The sequence below is a fragment of the Triturus cristatus genome, chromosome 2_2, assembly GCF_964204655.1.
Source record: "Triturus cristatus chromosome 2_2, aTriCri1.1, whole genome shotgun sequence".
Taxonomy (NCBI): Eukaryota; Metazoa; Chordata; class Amphibia; order Caudata; family Salamandridae; genus Triturus; species Triturus cristatus.
Genome location: NC_140582.1, coordinates 401,560,927 through 401,574,344, shown reverse-complemented (window position 1 = coordinate 401,574,344; position 13,418 = coordinate 401,560,927).

The window sequence follows — 13,418 nt, the reverse complement described above, 5'->3', positions numbered from 1 at the left end:
GAACATACTTTTTTCACTTCCAAATCTTCTTCGGCTCTTCATGAACTGATTAAAGCCAAATCTGAACTTAACAAACTTGCCACAGTGGAAGCTTAAAATATTCCATTATTGGATAAAACTGATCAAGCTGATTTTGTTAAGGGTAGATTGGCTGCGGACAATGCTCGTATGTTTGCCAATGTTATTTCCTTTGGGAAAAAATTCAAATCCCCACTTGGAGCGTTGTCCCTAGATGCCGAAAAGGCTTTTGACCGAATTAATTGGCATTATATATTCAAAACACTTCAATGGTTTGGTTTTGGCCCAACTTTCATCTCTTTTTTTTTTCCGCAGAGTTTTATTTAGCGCGAACTTGACCCGAATCCAATCAGGTATCAGAGCGCTTTACACAGCACCAGTTACGTTACATGAGGACACACATTCATTTTTTGTTGGGCACAGGTAGACTAAGTGATTTGCCCAGAATCACAGGATGTTTAGCGTCATTATCGAGACTCAAACCCAGTTCCCCCAGGTCCGAGGTCGAGATCCCTAACCGTTAGGCCAACTCCTCTCCCGTTAAATTGTTTAAATTGTTATATTCCTGCCCCCGCGCCAGTATTTTTGTAAATAATCATTTTCCAGATTTTTTTCTTTATCTAGGGGTACACATCAGGGGTGTCCCCTTTCTCCCTTGTTATTTGTGTTATGCCTTGAACCCTTCCTTGAACGCATTCGTGTTAATACACATATTTCTGGCTTCACACATAATTCCATAGAAACCAAATTGTCATCATATGCTGACGATATATTAATATATATGTCCAATTCCCACACTTACCTGCCTCCATTTTTGGATGAGGTCCAGTTATATTCCAGTATTTCTGGATATAAATTAAACTTCTCTAAAACAGAGGTTTTGCCTCTGAATTCTCTGTGCTATCAGTATATGCTTAATGATACTAATTTTACTTGGTGCTCCACAAAAATTATATACCTTGGTATTTGGTTCTCTGCTACTTTGTCTACCACAATTAGAAATACGTTCAATGCACTAATTACCAAAATTCAGTCACTCCTACTCACTTGGAACCCTCTTCACCTGTCATGGTGGGGTAGATTAGATACTATCAAAATGATGATTGTGCCTCATGTCCTCTATACACTATCTATGTTACCTTTTCGAATTCCCATTTCATATTTTTCACAAACTAACTCCATCTGTAGAAAGTTTTTATGGAATAAGAAATGCTCACGCATTGCTCTTAAGAAACTTAAACGCCCCAAATCTGAAGGTGGTGTGCGTTTTCCTGATTTTAAAGCCTATCACTCTGCATTTTTGATTAGGCAATTGTTTGCCTTATCTTATGAATTTGCTGATATCCCTATACCTAGATGGATTGTTTTTGAACGCACCTTGTTAAAAGATTTTTCTTTTCGTAATGTAATATATATGTCTAATTCTACTTTCATAACAAATAACCCTATTTTAAAATATTCCCAAAATGTCCTGTATTATATATTCACTGATGGTCTAGATCCGCTTCAATGTTTTTTATCCTCTACTATCTGGTATAATAAATTTCTCAAATATAAATGTAAATCATTCTATTACAAACATTGGAAGGAGAAGGGAATTTTTTTGTTTATCAATTGATTCGCCAAAAATCAGTTATTCCCCTCCCTGAATTACAATTGCGATATCATTTACCTGACGCATTTCTACATGAATGCATCGCAATTTCAACAGCCTTACAATCCCAATTAGCTTATCAGAACTTCCCCAATGTCTCACCCTCACTTATTCCACCTACACAGTTATATAGTATATCTCAAGAGCACAGACCTAAAGCTGCTCACGTTTATAAACTATTGTTATTACATGTTACTGAAAGACCTGAATCTCTTACTGAAATTGCTTGAGAAACAGACTTATCCTGGGATAAATTGTGGTCTAAGTTATTCAAAGTTTCTGTCGCTGCTCGTATAACTCAATCTCTCTATTTTATTTACAATAGAGCAGTTATTACTCCTGTTTCTATATACAAGTTTTCCCCTTCCTCTTCGTCCTTGTGCTGGTCTTGTTCTGAATACACCGGCACTTTAAGACATCAACTTTATAACTGTTCTAATGTATTGACATTTTGGCAATCTATTTGGTCTACATACATGAAAATCTTTAAATGTGACATTAAGTTATCATTGCAAAATGTTTATCTAGGTTCATCCTCACCTGATTTAGATGACTCTACTTCTATTTCTCTATTGTTCGCCCTTTTTATTGCATTAGCATTCAAAGTTATTTTGTCATGTTGGAAAGACAATTCCAAAGTATCTTCATTAACTTGGTGCCATTTTATTTGTGATGAACATAGAATTGCTAATGTCTCCTCCTCCATTCCTTCTCAGAAAATTAAATGTGATCTTCTCTGGCTACCATTTACATCTTATCTTTCTACACATGCACCCATGTTTTAAACTGATTCTTCTTCTTTCTTCTTTTTCACCTTTTCTTTCTCTTTCCTCTATTGCTTTATCATCATACACTTATATATTGATTGCTTATCTATTATGTATAATTGTTTTTCTGCTCTGATAATGTTTTTACTTTTTGTTTTTGTTTTATCGTTGAAAATGCAATAAAAATTCTTAAACAGAACAAAAAAGTTACAGGTATTAAGGAGGAACTTAGAGTGGATCTCTCATTAATGGGCCTTTCTCTACATAGATGAGAAATATTATCAGGCGTGCCGACCAGTGGTTCATTATATCAGGATAAATCGTCTAGGAGCAACAAAGATTGCAGTCCGCAGAAGTGGATCTTCAATAACCCAAGTAGTAAAAAGGGATTTAATCTACTTAACAACCCTCCACTTCATCTGCTCAACGTGCTCACTTTGCACCCCAAAACTGTCAACCAGAAGAATTGGTGGGCCCATTGTTATCATTTTTAGGTCAAGACGAGCGAGGCACAAGATGAGGGAGGAGGAAGAAGTCACTTGGACCAACAATGGCAGGGAAAATTACCATGAATCACAAGGAGCAAAGGTCAGGAACAGTACTTTCATATATATTCAATCTGTCTACCTATGTGCTTACTGGAATTCAAGAATGGGTCGTCAATAGGGGACTGGGACTCACCCCTACTCCTACACATGACCCTTTCAAAGTCTGGTTGGAATTTCAGGGTACAATGCAGAAGTTTAAATTGCAAACATTTTCCTATGACAAACCAGAAGAACCTAGTTTGGTGTTTAACACTGATCTTAGAAATCTCTCTAATTTTGTTTCGGCATTGGTACCGGATTTGGTGCTGTTTGAATGATGGGTTTTGTAGCCAGTCTCTATTCTTGAACACTCGGCCTCCGGGTCTTCCAAAATATTTCACAAGAAGAAAAGCAGTTCATAAAATTTTTGCAGGATAACCCTAGTATTCAACAATCAAACAGGATTTATAGAGCGCAGCTAATCCCTGCGAGGGTATCCAGGTGCTGTATTGTTATCAAGCCAACTGATGAAGGTCGGGCAGTGGCTGATATGAACATCCAGGATTCTGAAGCTGAAGTACGCAGACTATTGAGTATGAGAAACAATTATGGCAAAAGGTCTAGCCTAGGAATTAAAGTTTACCATCAAAGAGATGGTGGATGATGCATTGGAAAAACAGCGGATCAAAAAGAAGGAAAGACATTTTTTGATTAATGTGGATCCTCAGACATCGACTTTCTATGTGCTGTCGAATTTCTTTTCTAATGGAGAGTGCCATAAATCAACTGGCATACATTAAGGACACCTCCGATGTCTTACATCCGTTGCAGGATTTGACATTCGATCTGAACACATCTGTTAGTAGCCTTCAATATTAAATCACTGTAAAGAAATATCCTGCAGGATGCAACACTGGTGGCCGTAGCAAGGGCATTGGCAGCTCAGGAATAGTTCTAGGATATCCCACAATCATTCGAACTTCAGTGCATCAAGCTGGCATTAACCCACAACTTCTTTAAATTTAAAGATCAAATATACATGCATTTATCCAGCACTTCTATGGGTGCAACATTTGTACCCAGATTGCATGCATATATTCTTGATTGTTCTAAGCTAACTTCATCTATCACCATTCCAATCGATATTGTTCAATCATGGCTCTATGGAAACAATATATCGATGATGTGTTCTGTGTGTGGACTGGATCTAAGTGGAGTTGTTGGCGTATTTAAGGTGACTGAAAAATCATCATCCTATTACATATCCAGACTTTTATATCACTGTTAAATGCTCCCATTTGGAGAAAGCACACTACTTAAACCCCAATTGCAAGTACCCCTTACTGCACTGCAACTCCTATTATCCAAAAGCCTTAAGGGGCAATCTACCTGTGGGTCAATTGTTCAGATATTGGAAGAACTGGTCGGGACAGAGACATTTGTTAAACAATCTTGGATGTTACAGAGTAATCTGAATCAGAGACCATATCCCTGGGAAGTTATCAATAGAGCCCAGATGCGAGCTCTGAACACTCCACACTCAGCTCTGCTGAAGAAACATCCTAAACAAAAGTCAGAATATATAACTGTAGTCATGACTTTTTAGCCCCTCGCCTCTAAGATTTGCCAGATCATCTGAAATAATTGGAATTTGTTACAGAATGTGCCTCTCCCTAGATTCTACTTTCTCTGAGCTTCCCCTCTAAGAGATTGGCTGGTACATTCCTGGGTGAGAAATAGGCCTGTTCAGACATCGCCTGGACTACATGCAGTCAAGGGTCATTATCCCTGCAGAGAATGTAGTGTTTGTAAACTGACATCTCCATCTTAACAGGTAACTTAGAGGAATGGATGCGTATGGTATAAAAACAGGACATGTAACTGTAAATCCTGCTTTGTGACTTACAGATTGTGATGTCCTTGTAGGTTATTCTACATAAAGGGATAACTACAAGTAAGGTGAAGATTCAGATGCATGAGCATATTAGTACCATAAAAGAAGAAAGATTGTCAGCCAAGTTGGTACAATATTACAAAGAAGCACATCATGGCCCCAAGGATTTCAAATGGACTGTTTTAGAACATCTTAATCAGGGACTTAAGTGCGCACTCTGATCAAACTGCATTGAATGACCTAGTTGAGTGGCATAAGATATAGAACAAATTATGGATTTGGACCCTTAGTACCTTTCCTATGTGGTCTGAGTATGTACTAAGATCTATTACATTAACCACATTCCTCCACGTGGGTGATTAGGTTAACACACATCTCTTTTAAACTTCAGGAAAGTTTCATACTTGGTATTGTCACATCTACTAGTTGGCAAATGTGTAAATAACATCCCTGTAATGTGGTGCCTGGCTCCTGAGTATAGTTGATCGATGGACCCTATAGCTAGCAGGGCAGTCATCCAGTAACCAATATGGTGTGTGCGATGATTTGGACCTCAAAACATGTGACAAGAAAGAATTACCATGAGGGGCCTTAGTGTTACACTTGATTTTTTAGAATAGAGCTGTCAAAACATTTCTTGTTACCTATTTCACCATCCTATTGTGTGATCTAGCTATCTTTACATTTCGATTCACACGTAGCATTTTTCTACAATTTGACCTGCCTTTATACTGAGCAAGAAGTACCTATTTATGTATAGTTGAGTCATTTGGCCAACGTGTAGGTGCATATTCAATCACCTCTCCCACTTTGGGAGCGTACGTCAGCAACTTCACAAGATTTAAGCCTTGCACCATAGGCAACTGTTTTTCACATCTTAACCCACTACTCCACTGGATGATGACTTTTTAAGGTGCATTATTTTAAGCTTTTGGAGTTATGTGTATTATCCAGTCCAAATGGTAGTAATGCAATATGGGCATGGCATGTGCCCATGTTTGGTACAGCAACTGGAAACTGCCCTGATGCCATGGAACACCTTGACAAAAATGTATTAGCCAGGCTCTTTCTCCATGTAACCCTTTCTCCATATAAAACAGATTGTTTGGATATTAATGGGGTTTGTGAAAGATCAGTTTCTAGGTTCCTTATAGGCCCTATAGAGTGTTATGTTCAGTGGTTCGTCCCTAAGGCTTAACGACATTCAGGACAGGTCAATACTGGTCTTGTTTTCAATTCATGTGTCTGTTGAGGTTTGCCCTTATGTAACTGAGCCATTATGCACTTCTTCTCCATACTTGTTGTTTGGTTGAGCATCTTGAGTGTGTTTTCAGGTATGCTCGTTTACCAGATGTTCATTTTTGTGTCTGTTGATATTGCCATACCTGCCCTTTTTTAAGACAATTGCTTGTTCTAAGTAATACTTTTTCTTTCTAGGGTGGTTCAATGTTTCACTAAGATTCACCGCATGAACCTATGTGGCTTCTGGTAGGCATGCACCTGGTGAGATGTGGTGCAGTACACTGACGAGTGACAGGAAGGTCCTCTTCCACTGAGGAAATTGCCTCAATTTTCTTTTTGGAAATGAAACAAGTTGGCAATTCATCACTTTATCATCTGAGCATGTTTACATGTTTTTAATTCAGAGCAGAAGGCCCATTTAAATAAAATAAAAGAAATAGGGCATGTTGGGCATATTTTTATGATTAGGGGGGCCATTTATGACTCAGAGAATGACGATAGTACTCATTATTTTGAGGACCTTCTTTTCTTTTCTCTTTGTATGCTGGCACTAGTGAATTGGATTTTTTTCTTGAGTACACGGTTCAGGCCTCTTCAGTAGATAAGATTAAAGGTGGGGCTTTCTTTCCTGCACAACTGGAGAAGTGCTGTTGATGAAATAATAGCCAAGCTGACAGTTCCTTTCGACAGGCTCTTAGTAACTGTCTTTGTGAGGCAATCGTTATATTCTAACAGATAGGGACTCATTACGATGTCAGGCGGAACTGCCTCCGAGCGACACTGTCTCAGACTAGGGACTGACTGACACGCGGTTGGTGGTTCCGACCGCTGGATTACGATGCAACCAAACATCGTTCGGTTGGAGTCCCATTTTTCATTATGGGAACTCGTGTTCTGCCCATCAACCGGCCGTGACAACAGCTCGTATGGGGAAAAGGGGGATGAGCAGAAAACCCTGCACCCTGTGGCAGGTACCCCATGGTGCCTGCCACACAGTGCAGGGTTTTACAGGGGGGTCCCTTAGGTACCCCCTTGGCCATCAACAATAGGCCACAGGGGGCTCTGCCAGGGGCCCCCAAAGTCACTTTCTGACAACCTTTCCTTGTCGACAAGCCGACACAGAATGGCTGTTGGAAATGGACATCATAATCTCGAATGTGGAAATGCCGTCCATAGTGGTGTATGATGCGGTTCCGAGCGGCACAAATACTTCGTAAGTCGGTTGGAACTGAGTTGGAATGACCGAACGGTTTATGTTCCAACCGCGAACATCATAATCGGGTCGGTTGGAAGGGCTCCGACGCGATCGGAAAGCTTCGAAATGTTGGGCAGACGCTTTCCGCCCGACATCGTAATGAGCTCCTTTTTGTTTCCCTTTTGTATTTCTATTTTTATTTCAGTGACTGTCACCTTTCACGCTAGATTTTTTTGATGAATCACCTCCTTTTTCTAGAATCCCCACACTAAGGGAGTGATCCTTTACTTTAAAGAAGCACAAGGGTCTCGTTAAATGCTATGTACATATAAATGAATTGCATGGGGTGACTTGAGAATGGGGCTTTATTGATATTTATGCTACCACAAAGTCACCAGTCATTAAAACAGTAAACCAATTGTGTGTATGGCTTCTAGCTTCAACACCTGGTTAATCATTGTTCTGTTATAAGAACAGAGAAAAATGTAAACATGCTTATAAATACACTCATGTCAGAGCAAATAGAATATGTTAATTGCCCCCTCTACCATCCCTCTGAAGCTACTCGTGCATTGAAATTCATTTTCCTTGCTGACCCGTCGTTGGCAAAGGATTTCTCGCTGTACTGGCAGTTTTTTCTACCTGAACTTTAAGCATGGCACACACACTCTGGGGTATATTTACAAGAACCTGTGAGATAACTACCACAAGAGTAGCCTAACGCAACTCTCAACATTGCAGCCCATCACAGGAAAATAACCCCATGTCAACGTGCGATTCACAACAAGGCGGCCCCATGCGATAGTATGCCTGAACCGTGGCCAATGCCCGCTATACAACCACCTAGACGGAGAAAAAAAACACAAACCCCAACACCAAAAAACCTGCGATGGGCCAAAGCGCAATAAGAAAAAGCACAAGAACAGCATATAGAAAATGGCAAAGAAAAACAGCGGAGAATCACGGATGCACCCTGACCGACTGCAGAGGACAACATATACACCACAGCATCCAAGCACCGTGGAAGAACAGAACCAACAGGCACACCGCATGGCAGGCAAATCAGAGCCACAGGAGCGATACACCCACCGTACAGCATAAGCACTTAAGTATAAGTGCACCTCAACATTGACAACATCCTGATACAAACAGCAACCTCTCCACACAGGACACAACTGGTTCCGCAAATGTGCACATCATGGCAAATTACATCTGCAACCACATGAAAATGTAACATGACAATGTACAAGTACAACCTGTAACCAGCAAATATGTTTTAATCACACATACAGTGCAAATGGACATCTTCAACTGTCCCATGAGTGCCATGGACGGCCACAATGTGACGTAGCTACAGTAGGATGTGGGCCACCTGCCCCATCGTCACCATCATCGTCCGGTACCTCTGGAACTGGGATCCATGGGGCATTGGTGCAAACACAGATGTTGTGCAACACACAACATGCAATGATCATCTTGCACACGATGTCCGGGCTGTACAGAAGCTTACCACCTGTGCCATCCAGGCACCTGAAACGTGACTTCAACACGCCAAATGTGCGTTCAACAATGCCCCTGGTGCATATGTGGACTGCATTTTACTGCCTCTGGGCGGGTGTGTTTGGGTCTCGGAGGGGTGTCATCATCCAAGCGCAGAGTGCATATGCTTGATCACCTGTGACATTGCAGGGAGAAAAGAGTCAATACTTGGTTCAGCAGGATGTGATGGCAGGCTTACCAATACAGTGACGCCTGTGCTGGCTGTGTGTGGGGTGAGTGTAGCCAGCCCTCAGGGAGTAGCTGGTGCTGGCAACAACTCCAACAGCCATGTCAGGGGAATGGCGCAAGTCGCCAGGACTAGTGGCCCCGGATGCACAGCGCCCGACATGATGGGCCAACCACCACGGGACGCTGACTTGTGGGAGACTGGGGTAGGGTCATGAGGGAGAGCAGGGTCTCACGTGTCATGGGTGCCTTCTGCGGAGTGTCATGGGGAGAATGGGAGGCCTACCCCCAGGGCATGATGCAGGGGGCACATGCCAGCTGTGTTCGGCAACATGGCGGATATGAATGTCACAGACCCAGGCCAGACACCAAGTCCGTACCTGTCCGTTGCTGATAACAACCCCCAGGCCACAGGCTCAGACATCAACGATGTTCAGCCAGAGGATGACGGTCACTCATGGTGCACAGGGTTAGTGGCACCAGGTGTCGCAGGTCTGCAATAGGGAATTATGCCTCACTGATTGGAGTGAGCCTTGTGCTGTGGATGCTGCCACAGATTTGGGTTCACTGCCATTCAGGACTCAGGACACTGTTCAACATGTGGGACCTACTGGGCCAAAGATGACGCCAGTGGGGCATGTAAATTAGTAAGGATTGATGTGGACCAGTGTCGGGGGGGCCAGTGATGGTCTGCAAAGGCTGCAGAGGTCGCGGGACAGGGGCTTGGTGCTTGCAACGGGACGTGTTGGGCCCTCGTTGACGTACAACGGTGGTGGCAGGTGAGCAGTGTGGCACAGGTGTGCTGGGGTGGGCTGGCCTGGTCTGTGCATCAGCGTCCTGGGTGCAGCAGGCGCATAGGGTCGCAGGCCCCGCTGCTCACAGCGTCGGCCTCGTGGCAGGCCATGCGGTGCCGCACTGTCAGTGACGTTGGCCTTCCCGGGAGTGGACCACGCCCTGCGCAACGGGGTTTGTCACCACACCCCTGCCAGCCCTGTCGTACTCTGGGCCAACCCACAATGCTCACGCACACGGAGGGATGCAGCGTTCGACACTTCCACTATACGTCCCACAGCCTGGGGTGACATGCTTGCGTCCACTGCTCACTACTCTCCAGTCACCAGCAGTTGTGACCTGCATGGACATATCAGTTGTTTGCATTCCCATGTCTGTCCTGCACATCCACGCCTCACTTCTCGTTGTGAAAATTCCCACTCATGGGTCACATGCATCCTCGCACATGGCTGCATTCCACTTCTCCACACGTTCAGCTGTTGTGTGGCTGTGGTGCCATGAAATGTCTGTGTTGGGTGCAGGGGTAGCCCAGGATGACCATGGAGTGGTGTTGTCGTGTCTGGTAGGTGGTCGTGTAGTTTGACATGTTGTATGTGGTTTGGTCATGTGTGCATTCCCACAGGTGTGCCTTGTGTGTTGGTGGCTTTGGGGTGTGTGATGTGTTGATTTGGCACTTACCAACGAGCAGTCCCATTCCATGTGTGCCAGCCTGGAAGCGCTGGTTGATGACGGACTGTCAGAAGATGAAGGAATCATGCACACTGCCTGGGTAGTTGGAGAAGACATTGGTGAAGTGTACCTGGTGGTCCACTATTGCCTGCACATTGATGGAATGCTGATGCTTTCTGTTGCAGTAGTGGTGTGCAGTATCCGCAGGGGGCACAAGTGGGACATGTGTGCAGTCGATTGTCCCCAACATGGCTGGGAATTCGGCTATGGAGTAGAACCCTTGTTTTGTCTCCAGCTTTTCCTGCGCAGTGTTGGGGAAGTGAAGGTACTGGGGTATGAAGCTGAGGATGGCATCGAGGACAGGTGTGATAAACTTTGATAGGGCTGGCTGTGAGACCCCTCTGACTCTGGCAGTTGTTGGTTGGAAGGTACCAGAGGCCAACAGGTGCAGCACAGCCAGCAGCTTTGTCTGCGGAGGGATGTTGGTTCTCCGCTGTGTTGGGACCGTCAGCATGTGGGCGATGTGGGTCATGATGTGGAGGATGGTTGCCCTTTTGAGCCTGTAGTGGGCAGTGACTTCTTCTTTGGGAAGAAGGGGACCCCTACAAATAATAAACTTGCTATACGTAGGGAAAAGAAGACCAGGTAGGTAAAGGACTATAACAAGTGGATAAATATCCAAAATAATATATATCCAGAATAAGGGCAGTGACTTCCTCTGGTGTTAGGTCTGTGAGAGTGGTGCGTTTTCGGTAGGTCCGCTGTCTCACACTACACTGCCTCTGTGGTGGTCCGGAGGGTGCGGGTCCGGGTCCTCGGGGTGGTGCTGGTGGGCGATGTGGCCCTGTTGGGGCTCCGAGCTGCATGATGAGTAGCTCCATGGCGTCGTTTGTTCTTCGAGTGTGGCTGTGTGCAGGGCTCCATTGCCTACTGTAGGTAGTCGTCCGTCTTTATACCTGCTTGAGGCAGGTGTTAAATACCTGCGACTACCACGGCTTATCGCCTGTTTTTGGTTCGCATCGCAGATCAGGCAGATCGTTGTGAAAGTGGTGTTGTGGTTTTTTCGTGTGTTTTTGCACGGGAACACCTACTCTGCATCTCATTAGGGTTAGTTGGTGGTGTTCGCTATGGTGATAAATTTGGGGGCAGTTATCGCAGGAATACTGGCGATGTCTGCAGTTTGCACCAGCTTGTGAATGGGGTGTTCAATCTATCTCCACTTATGATGCGTTAAGGTGGAGATAAATCGGAGATAAGTCCTTGTGAATATCCCCCTCTGATTTTTTATTCAGAACTCAGATCCCCCCTCTGTGCTAAAGAGCAGAGGGAATGTCCCTAGGGTGTTTTTTTTGGTGGGGGGGGTCAATGAATCATGGTGTGAAGGGTTTGCAGGATGCCTGATCATTTTTCATGCAAATTATTGAAGGAAGGAAGACAGACACCACCTTGTGGGATGGGTTGGCAGATAGATATTAGGTGCGTTTTTAAACACCAGTTTCACATGAGATCATAGTTTCCAAAAGTATAGTGTACATAAACAGAGATTCCTGAATTTAGACAGCTGAAATCTCGATCTACAAAAATTTCAAAATACATTTAGTTCTTAAGCCAGGTTGATTCACAAAGGATTGTATTAATTTACTATTCTGTTGCCAGTCTTAGCATATTTGGAGTCTAGTGCTGGGTAGAGGGATAGGTCAAAAATGTAGTTAGGAGTTTTTTGCAGAGAGTTGAGGAACGGAAATCTCTGCTTTGAATAAGAAGGCCTGATTCACAAGCTGCATTTTGTAGCACATAAAGTAGTACTACAGTAGTACTAGTTACTTACTAGAAAATGCACTTCACAATTCTATGTGTAGTGTTCTCTGCCTCTTTCTCTACCATACTTCAATGTAGAGATTTCTGCCACAATAGCAAAGATATCCACACACATATGTCTACATTTAACTGGTAAATATAGGAAACAGTTGGAAAATGGGGTATACTTGTGCCAAATTGTAAGGAGTTTATGGTGGGGTTAGAAGAGGCGTAGGTAGAGTCTTTCAAAAACAAAACATCTGCCGACAGAAGAATAAACCCACCTCTATTCACTAACTGCACTTCTAAAGTTTCAACAGCCGCAAATGTCCAAAAACATTTCCAAATGCACTCCAGCTTAGCCTTGGAGTAAGTTAAGCAACACAGACACAGTCCAAATGAAAATAATGGAGGCAAGGACTTAAAATAACAGCCTATAGGAAATAATATTAAATTGTTTAAATTATTTTGACCTTTAAAGTAAGCATGCACATTTTGTTTGTTTTGATAAATGCATATATATATATGACTGGCCACCACGGACATCTATGCCGATGCGGTGAGGTGTGTTTGACGTAATAATTTTGTTCATTGGTCCCTTTCAACCCCGAGTTTGTGCTTCACTAGAACTTTATTTTATTGCTGCCTGCCAATCATGATATTGTGACATTTGCCTTTGTCCTGGTTATATTTTGTAAGAGACAGTGGTCCCTGAAAGCAAAAGAGTATATCAAGCAATAAACAATATAGCCACAATGGGTACTATATTATAGCCTGTGTCCAGCCGGACAAGGCAGCTTTAATAAGCAAAAATGGTTTTCAATGATCAGACAAGATGTAAGCGAAATATTGGTGGGACACAAGCCTGTATCCTATGGCTTACATATCAAGAGGACATAAATTTCTGAGAAAACAAACAGGCAATTGAGGCGATGTTTCTATGACGAGAATAACAGGTGGTGAAACATCTTGGTATATAACTAGTCACCTTCACAACATTTTATACACATAAGTAGTCATAGTGTAAGGTGAACGACATAGTCGACGACGTTTCGATCCTTACTGAGGGGGTGTTAGGATCATCATCAGGACTGATTAGTATAATTGCCTTTAGAAATGCCTGAATTAACAACAATTC